The sequence below is a fragment of the Hemitrygon akajei genome, chromosome 7 (genome assembly GCF_048418815.1).
Source record: "Hemitrygon akajei chromosome 7, sHemAka1.3, whole genome shotgun sequence".
NCBI classification, from domain to species: domain Eukaryota; kingdom Metazoa; phylum Chordata; class Chondrichthyes; order Myliobatiformes; family Dasyatidae; genus Hemitrygon; species Hemitrygon akajei.
This window is the reverse complement of record NC_133130.1, coordinates 43,205,878-43,218,553: the sequence shown is the minus strand read 5'-3', so window position 1 is coordinate 43,218,553 and position 12,676 is coordinate 43,205,878. Positions and strand designations below refer to the sequence as shown.

At 40.6% G+C, this 12,676-nt stretch overlaps 1 pseudogene; it reads right to left on the bottom strand.

Annotated features, from left to right (window-relative positions):
- LOC140730123 (3-hydroxyanthranilate 3,4-dioxygenase-like) overlaps positions 1-12,676 on the bottom strand; it is a 39,967-nt pseudogene extending 27,291 nt beyond the window's left edge.

Genomic DNA, 12,676 nt, shown 5'->3' with positions numbered 1-12,676 from the left:
TGTAGCTTTCTCTGTGTTGTTTTTTTTACATAGTTCAGTCTAGTTTTTGTACTGTGTCATGTAACACCATGGTCCTGAAAAACGCTGTCTCATTTTTACTATGTACTGTACCAGCAGTTATGGTCGAAATGACAATAAAAGTGACTTGACTTGATAATCTTTCACCACAGCATAACTTCCTTATGTGAAATTGATATTCCTCAATTTTCTTTAATATATGAAAATACACTAAACTGGAGCTACTATGTGCACAATTTGGCTATAACAGCAGGGCAGTGAATAGGAATCCTGCAGTGAGTAATTCATCTCCAAATCCTGCCGATCATCTACAAGGCTCACGTCAGCAAGGTGAGGAGCAGATCTTCAGTAACACTCAGGAAGCTCAACATCATAGCAGCTCACTTGAGACATCATCCTCACAAGCATACACTTACTCCACTACCGATGCACAGCAATAGCTGTCTATACTACCTACAGGATGGACTGCAAGCACTCACCAAGAATGCTTATCAAACCTATTACCTCTACCAGCTAGAAGGGCAAGGGCAGCAAGAGCTGCCCTCCAGAAATCTATTGCTATCCTTCACCATTGCTGGGTAAATGCTGAACTCGGCCCTTTGCAACCCTTGAGCGGTGGGTTTACCAACAATGCTGTAACAGCTCATGAACATCACTCACCATCACCTTCTCAAGGGCAACTGTGGATGGGCAATTAAGTCATGGCTCAGCCTGCAAAGCCCACATCCCTTGAATAGAAAAATCTATTGATCATCATCTCAGGTGTACTCAGCAACTGAGGCCCCAGAGTATTGAGAATACAAGATTCGTTACCACCTAAATAAACAAAAAAACATCTGTCATAGTGGTCCCAAATGCACGATGCAATGTAATGAATACTTTGAGACTGCAATATCTGGTTCCTCGTTCCCCAAGCCAGAGGATATATCGACCCAAAATCTAATGGAGGGAGGAACAGAGTTATAATCAAGCTAGCTGACTTTTTAATTAGAAGAATTCAGGAAATGGGAATGTTTTAAGCTGCAGAAAGTAGGAAGGAGTTGGAGAGAATAAAGGTGGTGCCAAGAGAGATGGAATGACAGAAGGAGTGGTGGTGTTGGCTGGGAGTGGACAGTGCAAGTGTGTTCATTACAGTTAATCTGACTGCAGATAGGAACAGGGAGATTCCCACCCCAACCTTTGTTCTGAACAATGGAAACAGATATCAAATATAGATGTTACTGGAAGTGCCAAGTTTTTAAAAAATCTCTGCTGCAAATTTCATTAAATATACTTGAGAGTTTTGTTAACTCTGACATCTTTAAGACTCCACTGACCTCTCCTTCTCGAATGTGTACATCTTTATGCTTTCCTTTTTCTATAATCTTCAGGCACATGTCACCTTTCCACTGGTAAAACAACTAGAAAGCAAAGAAAAAAAAAGGATCATGACCTTGCAAGAGAAAAGAATTTTAGTTTCATGAAAGCCTACTTGTTTATCTCAATAGTGTAGATTCAAGATAAAAGTGGACAAACTAACTGTAAGAAAAAGTATTTTGAAGAGGAATTCATGTTTACTGAACAAAGTATTTGGAGGATTATCTTATGGGTCAGAATTGAGCCATGTCTTTCTTTTTTAGGCAACTAGTTTTGCCTCAAAAACTTTGCAGAACGAAATATTGGCAGAATGGAAGCTCAAAGAATGATAGAATAAGTTGCACAAATCAACAGCAGATGAAAAAATAATTACGGGTCAATATAAATTAATGGACATGGGAAAGGAATGGATAACACTTCTCTACAGGTGTATTGGAAAATATGAAATAACTCCAGAATATACAAAACTTACAAAGTTCCTCCATGCTCGTTATTTATTGCTACTTAGTTATATTTGCTTTTGTACAATTTGTTGTTATTGATCTTGTTTACAGTTACTGTTCTATATATTTGCTAAGTCTGCCCACAGGAAAAAGAATCTCAGGGTTGTATGTGGTGACAAGGATGGACTCTGATAATAAATTTTACCTTGGACTTTGAACTTTGGAATAGCAAGTCACATGTCTAACAGAACATTGAACTTCAAATAAAGGTAGAAACAGTAAAATTTGTGTAAAAATTGTCTAACATTCTGCAAAAAACACCTTTAATACGACATTCAAAAGTGGTCAACAAGGCACATAGGAAATATTTAAGCACTGAATGGTTTGGGAAAGAGCTGTTAATTTGATTGTGTCGAGATTTACATTATAAAACAAGTTTCTGAGATTATCTCTCATAACATTACAATCTTCATGGGAATTCACTACAGTATGTGCTTTCAGAAATGAAAATGTAAATGAAGACTTTTTTTTAGAAATGGCAAAAAAGGGTTCAAACTCAAATCTACCAAAAGCTTTAGACATGAATTAAAAAAAAGTTAAGAATAGTGAAAATTTGAAATAAAACAGGACGTCAAACACTCAGGGAGGCAAAATCTGATGAACTGATAAATCACTCTAAGAATATCTTTAAGACTGATATCAGAATGTACCATGTCTCCATACACATACTAACCAATATAATAGGAGAAAATCATGAAATTATTTAATAAATGGATGCCAAGAGTATTTTGGCACAGATAAAGATAGGCTGAACATATTTTCCTCAATGACTGGAATTCCTTTCATAATTTTATGTTGATCAGTAACTAGAATACCCTTTGGCAATAAGTACATTGTCCTTTGCACAGTAGAGGAAGGTTGGCAGTTTAATCATTAGTTTGTGTAAATGTTGATCTGAGCTCAGAAACTTCTTACATATAACACAGTGAATTATGTAAACAATAATGCTTAATCAAACAATATATTTACAATATTACTGAAATATTGAATACACACTACTCCCTACTTAGCTATAAACTTCAACTCAATATATAACATATCTCAACTCAAACTTAACATAGTGCTCTCAGGTTTCATATGCCTTACTCTTGTGGGGTGTCTTTCCTGATGGGTGTGGGGGTGCGCCAGAGTCATTCTGCTTGGCAGGTGAGACTAGTGGCTGTGAAACAATCTCAGATTCTGAGGCCTCCTCCAAGGTGCTTATAAGAGTTAACTCTGAGATTCCAAGAAGTGATTCTGGCAGCTCTGAGCACCTATCTTCCCCTTTCTTCTTCAAAATGCTCTTGATAGCTTCTGGACATGTTGACATCCCGAATAGTGCATGGTGAGTTGCACAATCAGCTGATCTGTCCCAGGCCTCAGACAAAGCTTCAAGCCAACACTTCCATTTTGACAACGCAAAGATGACCACCATGTAGCTGCTCTAGGACTTCAGCTCTTAGCTTGGATGGTACAACAACTCTCAATCCCACACAAGGCAAACCCCATCAAGGGCAAGTTCATCTCTGCACTGGAAAAGATGGGGGAACTGGAGATTCTACTTAACATTACAGCCATTTTGAGTGGCTGTGCAGACCAAGCCCAATTGATTCAAAGACTTTTATATCTGGTCCCTTAGAATACGCTCCAATAACTTACACTACTGATGTCAGGCTCACTGGTCTATAATTTCCTGGTTTATTCTTAGAGCCTTTGTTAAACAACGGAACATCAGCATAGCATCCTCCAATTCTCTGGGAACTCACCTGTAGCCAAGGATGTTTTAAATACCTCTGACCTCACTGCTGTTTTGCCTTAGTTCTCTATTCTCTGTCTGAGCCTCAGTAAATACAGATACATTAAATCCATTTAAGATCACACCCATTTCTTTTGGGTTCCATGCAAAAATAATCATGCAGACCTTTAATTGGTCCAATTTACACACACGTCTGTCACCTGCTCTGTCTTGTACCCTAATAGGAGATCCAGTATCACATTCCCTCCATTTGGGATCTCTATATACAGATTACGGAATCTTTTCTGAACACACTTGACAAACACTACCCCATCCAGCTTTTGACAGAATGGAAATCCTAATCAATACGTGGAAAGTTAAAATCACCTATCATAACCTTATTTTTCTATCTCAACAAATTTGTTTCTCTAAATCCCACTAACTTTTGGGTGGTCAAATATAGTCACATTAACATGCTCATCCCTTTCTTATTCCTCTATCAACCCTCAGTAGATAAGGCCTCCAGTCAGTCCCGTCTGAGTACCACTGTGACATTTTCTCTGACTAGTAATTCCACCTTTCCCCCTTTTAATCCCTCCTGATCTATCTTGTCTAAGACAACACAATCCTGGAACATTGTTCAGAAGGCTCTGCCTCGCCTGCAACCAAGTCTCACTAACAGCTACAATGCCATAATTCCTGTGCTGATTCATGCCCTAAATTCATCAACCTTACCGACAATACTCCTTGCTGTGAAATACACACAACTTAGTGAACATAATTCACACCATGCTCAACTTTTTGATTTTTGACTTTGTAAGTAGGCTTGATGACATTTTCCCTCAAGTACCATTATAGGACAGAGTGTATTATGAATTCTCTCTCTGGGGCTGCTGCCAAAATTACAACAGCTGTGCTCAGCACCCGTAGCTACAAGAACTCTGAAGGAAGTAGTTGGAGAGATTGCAAAGGCATTACTGATGATCGCTCTGCCATTGTAACATTTGACTGGAAAATCACAAATGTTACTCTGCTATTTAAGAAGGGTGGGAGGCAGCAGAAAGGAAACTATAGACCTGTTAGTCTGATATCAGTAGTTGGGAAGTTCTTGGAATCGATTGTTAGGGATGAGATTACGGAGTACCTGGAGGCACATGACAAGATAGGCCAAAGACAGCATGGTTTCCTGAAAGGAAAATCCTGTCTAACAAACCTACTGCAATTCTTTGAGGAAATTACATGCAGGGTAGACAAAAGGAGATGCAGTAGACGTGGTGTACTTGGATTTTCAGAAGGCCTTTGACAACATGCCGTACATGAGGCTGCTTAGCAAGATGGGAGCCTAAGAAATTACAAGCAAGTTACTAGCGTGGGTGGAGAATTGGCAGGTAGGCAGAAAACAGAGAGTGGGAATAAAGGGATCCTATTCTGGCTGGCTGCAGGTTACTAGTGGAGATAGAACATAAAAAATAGGAGCAGGAGTAGGCCATCCGGCCCATCGAGCCTGACCCGCCATTCAATAAGATCATGGCCAATCTGTCTGTAAACTCAGCTCCATCTACCTGTCTTTCCTCATAACCCTTAATTCCCCTACGATGCAAAGATCTAACTAACTGTATCTTGAATATATTTAGTGAAGAAGCCTCAACTGCTTCCCTGGGCAGAGAATTCCACAGATTCACCACTCTCTGGAAAAAACAGTTTCTCTTCATCTCCATCCTAAATCTTCTCCCCTGAATCTTGAGGCAATGTCCCCTAGTTCTAGTCTCACCTATGAATGGAAACAAGTTTCCTAATTCTATCTTATCTATCCCTTTCAAAATTTTGTATGTTTGTATAAGATCCCCTCTCATTCTTCTGAATTCCAGAGAGTATAGACCCAGGCAACTCAATCTCTCCTCACAGGTTAACCCCTTCATCCCTGGAATCAACCTGGTGAACCTCCTCTGCACTGCTTCCAAAGCCAGTCCATCCTTGCTCAAGTACGGAGACCAGAACTGCACACAGTACTCCAGGTGCGGCCTCACCAGTAACCTGTATAGTTGCAGCATGACCTCTCTGCTCTTGAATTCAATCCCTCTAGCAATGAAGGCAAATATTCCATTTGGCTTCTTAATAACCTGTTGCACCTGCAAGCCAACTTTTTGCGATTCATGCACCAGCACTCCTAGGTCCCTCCACAACAGCATGCTGCAATCTTTCACCATTTAAATAATAGTCTGCTCTTCTATTATTCCTTCCAAAGTGAATGATCTTGCATTTACTAATGTTGTATTCCATCTGCCAGACCTTGGCCCACTCACTTAACCTATCTATATCCCTCTGAAGACTCTCCACATCCTCTGTACAATTTGCTTTTCCACTCAATTTTGTGTCATCAGCAAACTTTGCTATGCTACACTCAGTCCCTTCTTCTAAATCATCAATGTAAATGGTAAACAGCTGCGGACCCAGTACCGACCCCTGTGACACCCCACTCACCACAGACTGCCAACCAGAGAAACACCCACTTATACCAACTCTCTGTCTTCTATTGGTTAACCAACCCACTATCCATGCCAATACACTTCTTCCGACTCCGTGCATCCGTATCTTATTTATAAGTCTCTTTAGCGGCACCTTATTGAATGCCTTCTGGAAATTCAAGTATATGACATCCACCTATTCCCAGTGATCCACTGAATTCATTATATTCCACAGGGGTTGGTGTTGGGACCGTGCTTTTTACGACATACGTCAATGATTTGGTCTATGGTGTTAATGGATTTGTGGGTAAATTTGCCGATGATACAAAGATAGGTGGAGGAGCAGGTAGTGTTGAGGAAACAGCCTACAGACAGACTTAGATAGTTTAAGGGAATGGGCAAAGAAATGACAAATGAAATACAATGTTGGAAAGTGTATGGTCATGCAGTTTGGTGGAAGAAATAAACGGGCAGACTATTATTTAGATGGGGAGAGAATTCAAAATGCAGAGATGCAAAGGGACTTGGGAGACCTGGTGCAAGATACCCTAAAGGTTAACCTCCAGGTTGAGTCTGTTGTGAAGAAAGCAAATGCAATTTTAGCATTCATTTTTAGAGGAATAGAATATAAGAGCAGGGATGTGATGTTGAGGCTCTATAAGGCACTCATGAGAGCACAAGGAGTATTGTGTGTAGTTTTGGGCTCCTTATTTTAGAAAGGATATACTCACATTGGAGAGGGTTCAGAGAAGATTCACAGGAATGAAAGGGTTACCATATGAGGAACATCTGGCAGCTCTTGGACTGTATTCCCTGGAGTTCAGGAGAATGAGGGGGGATCTCATAGAAACATTCCGAATGTTAAAAGGCCTGAACAGATTAGATATGGCAAAGTTATTTCCCATGGTAGGGGATTCTAGGACAAGAGGACACGACTTCAGGATTGAAGGACGTCCTTTTAGAACAGAGGTGAGGAGAAAGTACTTTAGTCAGAGGGTGGTAAATCTGTGGAATTTGTTGCCACGAGCAGCTGTGGAGGCCAAGTCATTGGGTGTATTTAAGGCAGAGATAGATAGGTTCTTGATTAGCCAGGGCATCAAAGGGTATGGGGAGAAGGCAGGGGAGTGGGGATGACTGGAAGAATTGGATCAACCCATGATTGAATGGCAGAGCAGACTCAATGGGCCGAATGGCATACGTCTGCTTCAATATCTTATGGTCTTAATTTTGCTGTTGATCAATCAAACACTGCTGTCCAAAAGGCTCTACAAATCACGATTGAAATGTTTAAGAAGGTTTTACAAAAGATTTTTAAAAAGTAATACACAATGCTGCTTTAAACACCCTAAAACGTGTACAATTTAACTTCGACCTATAGAATCAGAATAAGGTTAATATCACCAGCATACGTGGTGAAATTTGTTAAGTTTTGCCGCAGCAGTACATGCTAAACATAGAAAAAAAACTGAATTACAGTAAATATATGCATATATTAAATAGTTAAAATGAAATAAACTATATTATTATATATTTGAATGTCTACTTAAACTATTAATTATGTACTCTCAAACACTTTGTATTCATGTTTCATTTATGTTTGTTTAAAAAATTAATAAAAAGATTTAAAAAGAAAGAAATAGTGTAAAAACAGAAATAAAAAGTAGTGAGGTAGTGTTCATAGATTCAGCATCCATTTTTAAGTCTTGTGGCAGAGGGTAAGCTGTTCCTGAGGCTGAGTAAGTGCTGTTTTACCTAGAATTAAACTACTTACAACGGGAGTTGATGTTATCAGTTGCTTTGCTTTCAAAAGAAAATAGTATCCCATGGCTGGAGGCATAGCATGATACACAGAATGGCTTTGATGCGGTAAATACAAAAGGACGATGGTTGTCTACAACACAAACATGAGCAAAACCCTTTGGGCCAAATGGTCCGGTTACATTAAAGATATTTCCGAATATATACACACCACCAAGTAGTTACATTTTACCTCTTCTCCTTCTTCAATATGATAATCTTTCCTTTCATTGGGTCCTCCAACAAACATGACCAACAGCTGACCAAAGTGCCTGTATAAAATTATTTTGGAATAAAGTATTAACAACGCCTTGAACAATTTTGAAGAGGTGATTCACAGTTAAAAACCTTATAGTTCAAAATCATTGCCTTTAAGATTGCTAGATCAGTTCTAGAACTTGGTGCATTTGCTTTAAAAAAACATCAATTTAACAATCTTGATGAATTTCACTGGGGCGGGACCAATATCGCCAGTAGTAGCCTGGAACTGCAAAGTACAAAGGAATCTGTTTCAAAGAAAGTTATGTTGGAATTTTACTATCGACGCCGGGATGCATGGTTCGAGACCAGCCATTCAAAATTTATCAAACCATATTTGCGTCGTCTTTACTGGATTTTTTCGGAGAGGCTTTAGCCTCCGCTGTATGAAGACTTAACTGCAAAGCTTACATGAGTTTGTTGCAAACAGGAAGACTAAAATGTGGCTTGTTCGCCTCAATCCAGGTGTCCACGTTATAGAACAACGCCACATCTTTGCCCTGCTCAAACCAGTTTAGAAATTACAAAGCTCAGAGCAGAGCACTAAGCGCTGCAAATTAATACCTGAATAATGTTTTGACTATCTCAGATCGATTTCAATGACGCTGTGAATTGGGGAACTCAGAGCAAAACGCGATTGGGTATTGGTGGTGGGAGGAGATTGTTCCGCTTGCAATACTGGAACGTGTTGGGATGTCCCAAAAGGTGCTTCTGGTATAGTTCTCCCTACACTTGCCTTCCTAAAGAGTTAAACAACGGTCTGTAAAAACATGTATAGTGCTGTGGAAACGTCTGAGGCTATATATAGCTAGGTCAAAGAATTTTGCAGTCGTACTGTATTTGTTCAGCGGAGAGAGAGTTTGTAAATCTTTCGGGAACGAAGCATATGGGGTAGGGCAAGGGTGGGGTGCCAGAGATGGAATGAGAGGGACGACGACGGTCGTGAGATTCCGACACACACAACCCAGAGACACCAGGCAAGGTCGTTTGAATCCAAACAAGTGGATTATTCATCATTACAGAATGTCATGAAATGTGAATTTTTCTGTAGTAGTACAGTACAGAATATAAAATTAATACAGTACTGTGTTGTCATAGGCACCTTAGCTGTATTTCTGCGCCGAAGACATTGGCACAGTATTGTAACCCCACCAACACTACTTTATCATTTCCCCTCAGTCACCTTGTGACTTCCTTGAAATTTTATACATTGATTTTTTTTTAACTGGTTAGTGTGTCTAACATTTCTAATGTTATTGGCGAGGAAGGTTTAAGATCATTATTATTCATTGTTCTGTTGTCATTCAGAACTGAAAATGTAAATGAGCCTTCTTTGAAATTAAAGTAAAAGGCAAAAGAAGTATCTGTCAAATCTACCAGAAGCCTTAGACATGACTAAAAAACAAAAGAAAAAAGTCAGAGTCATAGAGAAGTACATTACAGAAACAGCCCCTTAGTCCATGCCGAAACCAATTAAACTGCCTACTCCCATCGACCTGCACCAATATCCCTACTATCCATGTACCTACCGAAAACGCTCTTAAATGTTGAAATTGAGCTCGTATGTACTACTTGCACTGGCAGCTCATTCCACACTCTCACAACTCTCTGAGTGAAGAAGTTTCACCTCATGTTCCCCTTAAACTTCTCACATTTCACCCTTAACCCATGACCTTTGGTTGTAGCCCCACCCAAACCCAATGGAAAAAGCCGGATTGCATTTAGCCTATCTATACCCCTCATAATTTTATATACCTCCGTAATATCTCCTCTCACAGTGGAAATCCAAAATAAAACAGGAGCTCAACCACTCAGTAGGAGGCAAAACCTGTGGAGATAAATGGATCTATCACTATAAAGTTCCTTCTCATGCTTAGTGGTAACAATGATGTCATCCAGGTAACACTGAGTGCCTGGGCAACATTACATCACCAGGTCCGTAGCTTTCCGCCGGAGTTCAGGTGCAGATGCTACTCCAAAAATAAGCCTATTATAGCGACAAAGCCCTTTGTAAGTGTTTATGGTAAGAAACACCTTGGACTCTTCTTCCATATCCATCTGTAGGGAGGCCTCAGCTGAGATTCAAAGTTCATATACATCACCATGTTCAGCCCTGAGTTTCATTTTCCTGTGGGTGCTCTCAGTAAATCTATAGAATAATAACTATGACAGGATCAATGAAAAATTAACTAGAATGCAGAAAACAACAAACTGTGCAAATGCAAATGTAAAGAAATAATGAGGACATGAGGTGACAAGATAAAGAGTTCTTGACATTACATCATTGGTTGTGGGAATGACTCAATGGATGGGCAAGTGAGTGTAGTTATCCCCTTTTGTTCAAGGTTGCAGGGTAGTAAATGCTCTTGAACCCGGTGTTGTGAGTCCTGAGGCTTTGCTACCTTCTACCTGATGTCAACAGTGAGAAAAGAGCATGTCCTGGGTGGTGGGGATCTCAGAAGATGGATGCTGCTTTCCTACGACAGTGTTCCATATAAACACATTCAATAGTTGAGAAGGTTTTACGCATGATGTACTGGGCAGAATCCAGTATCTTTTGTAGGATTTTCCATTCAAAGGCATGACGTTTCCATAGCAGGAAGTGATGCAGCCAGTCAATACAGTCTCCACTAAACATCAAAGTTTTAGATGTCATGATGAATCGCCATAGACTCCGAGTAGAGGCACTTCTGTGCTTTCTGTCCATTTACACTTACATGCTGGGTCGTGGACAGATCCTCTGAAATTATAACTCCCAGGAATTTAAAGTTGCCTCCACCTCTAATGCTCTGAAGATGATTGGCTCATGGACCTCTGGTTTCTCTCTCCTGAAGTCTACAATCAGCTCCTTGGCCTTGCCGACATTGAGTGAGAGGTTGTTGATATGACACCAGTGAGCCAAGTTTTCAATCTCCCTCTTGTATTCTGATTCATCACCACCTTTGATTCGGCCTACAACAGTGGTATCATCAGCAAACTTGAATATGGTTTTGGAGCTGAGTTTAGCCACACAGTCATAAGTGTAAAGCAAGTAGAGCTGGGGGCTAAGCACACAGCCTTGTGGTCCACCTACGCCGATGGAGATTGTGGAGAAGATGGCTTTGCCAATCCAAACAGACTGGGTCTACATGTGAGGAAATCCAGGATTGCACAAGGAGTTACTGAGGCCAAATTCTTGAAGCATATTGATTAATTTTGAGGGGATGATGCTATTGAATGCTGAGCTGTAAGTCAATAAAGAGCATCTTGAAGTACACACCTTTGCAGTTCAGATGTTCCAGGATTGAGCGAGGAGCAAATTAGAATGCATCTGCTGTGGACCTGTTGCTCTTGTAGGCAAACTGGAGCTGATCCAAGTTGCTTCTCAAGTAGGAGCCGATATGCTTCATCACCAACCTCTCAAAACACTGCATCACTGTGGATGTAAGTGCAACTGGACAATAGTCATTGATGCAGGTCACCATGCTCTTCTTGGGGATGGGTGTAGTTGAAGCCTGCTGTCTCCCATGTTGCCTGATTTCACTTTGGAAGAGGTTCAAGCCCTGCCACAGCTATTGAGCATCCCTCGTTGATTCAAGTTTGGTCCATCATCTACTTCACCTGTGAGATGGCTTTCCAGAGATCATACCTGCACCTCTTGTAGCTTTCTTGGTCTCCAGACTTGAATTCTTCTGATCTGGCCCTTAGCAAATTTCTGAATTCATGGTTCATCCCGGGTTTCTCATTCGGATGACTCTAAATGATTTAATGGAGACACAGTCTATTTAATAAAGTTTGTTACAACCATGGTGTATTCATTCAGATCTCTAGATGAGTGTGTGAACACATCCCAGTTCACTGACTCGAAGCAATTCCTCTGCCTCCCACGATCTTTTCTTAGTAGTCTGAATTCTAGAGCCTTGCCCTTTAGGCTCCGCCCTTATGCAGGTAGGAAGGTGGCAGCCAAGTGATCTAATTTCCCAAAATGTGGTCTGGGCATTCCTTATCTTAGTGTAATAGTGGTCTAGTGTGTTGGGACCTCTAGTGCTACAGGCTATATGCTGATGATAATTGGGCCGGGTTTTCTTTAAACAAGCCTGTTTGGTCTCCAGGTCTTTTTTGAAAAGTGTCTGCATGGGCTGTTTCTTGTGTTCAGACAACATCATGCTGTGTTGCGAGTGCTTGATTATCCTCGGCCACTGGTGGTATATAAACTGCCATCAGACCATGTTTGCTAACTCCAGAGGCAAATAGAATGGTCAGCTTTTGAGCCCAAGGTATTCCAAGTCCAGGGAACACAAACTCGACAGAACCACAATGTTGAAGCACTGAGAATTGACCATTAAACTCACACCTTCTCCCTTTGAATGACCTGAGTCCACAGGTGTATCCATTCTATAAATTGTAAATCTATCAGGTCTGACCGCAGCATCCAGTGTGTTCATAAATAACCACGCTTCAATACAGCAGACAACTGAGCAGAATTTCATCTATGTCTGATACAGCAGTCTTGTCCTCAGATCCTCAGTCTTATTCTCCAGCTACTACACACTCACCAACAAGATGCTGGGTAGAGGAGGCCTCAT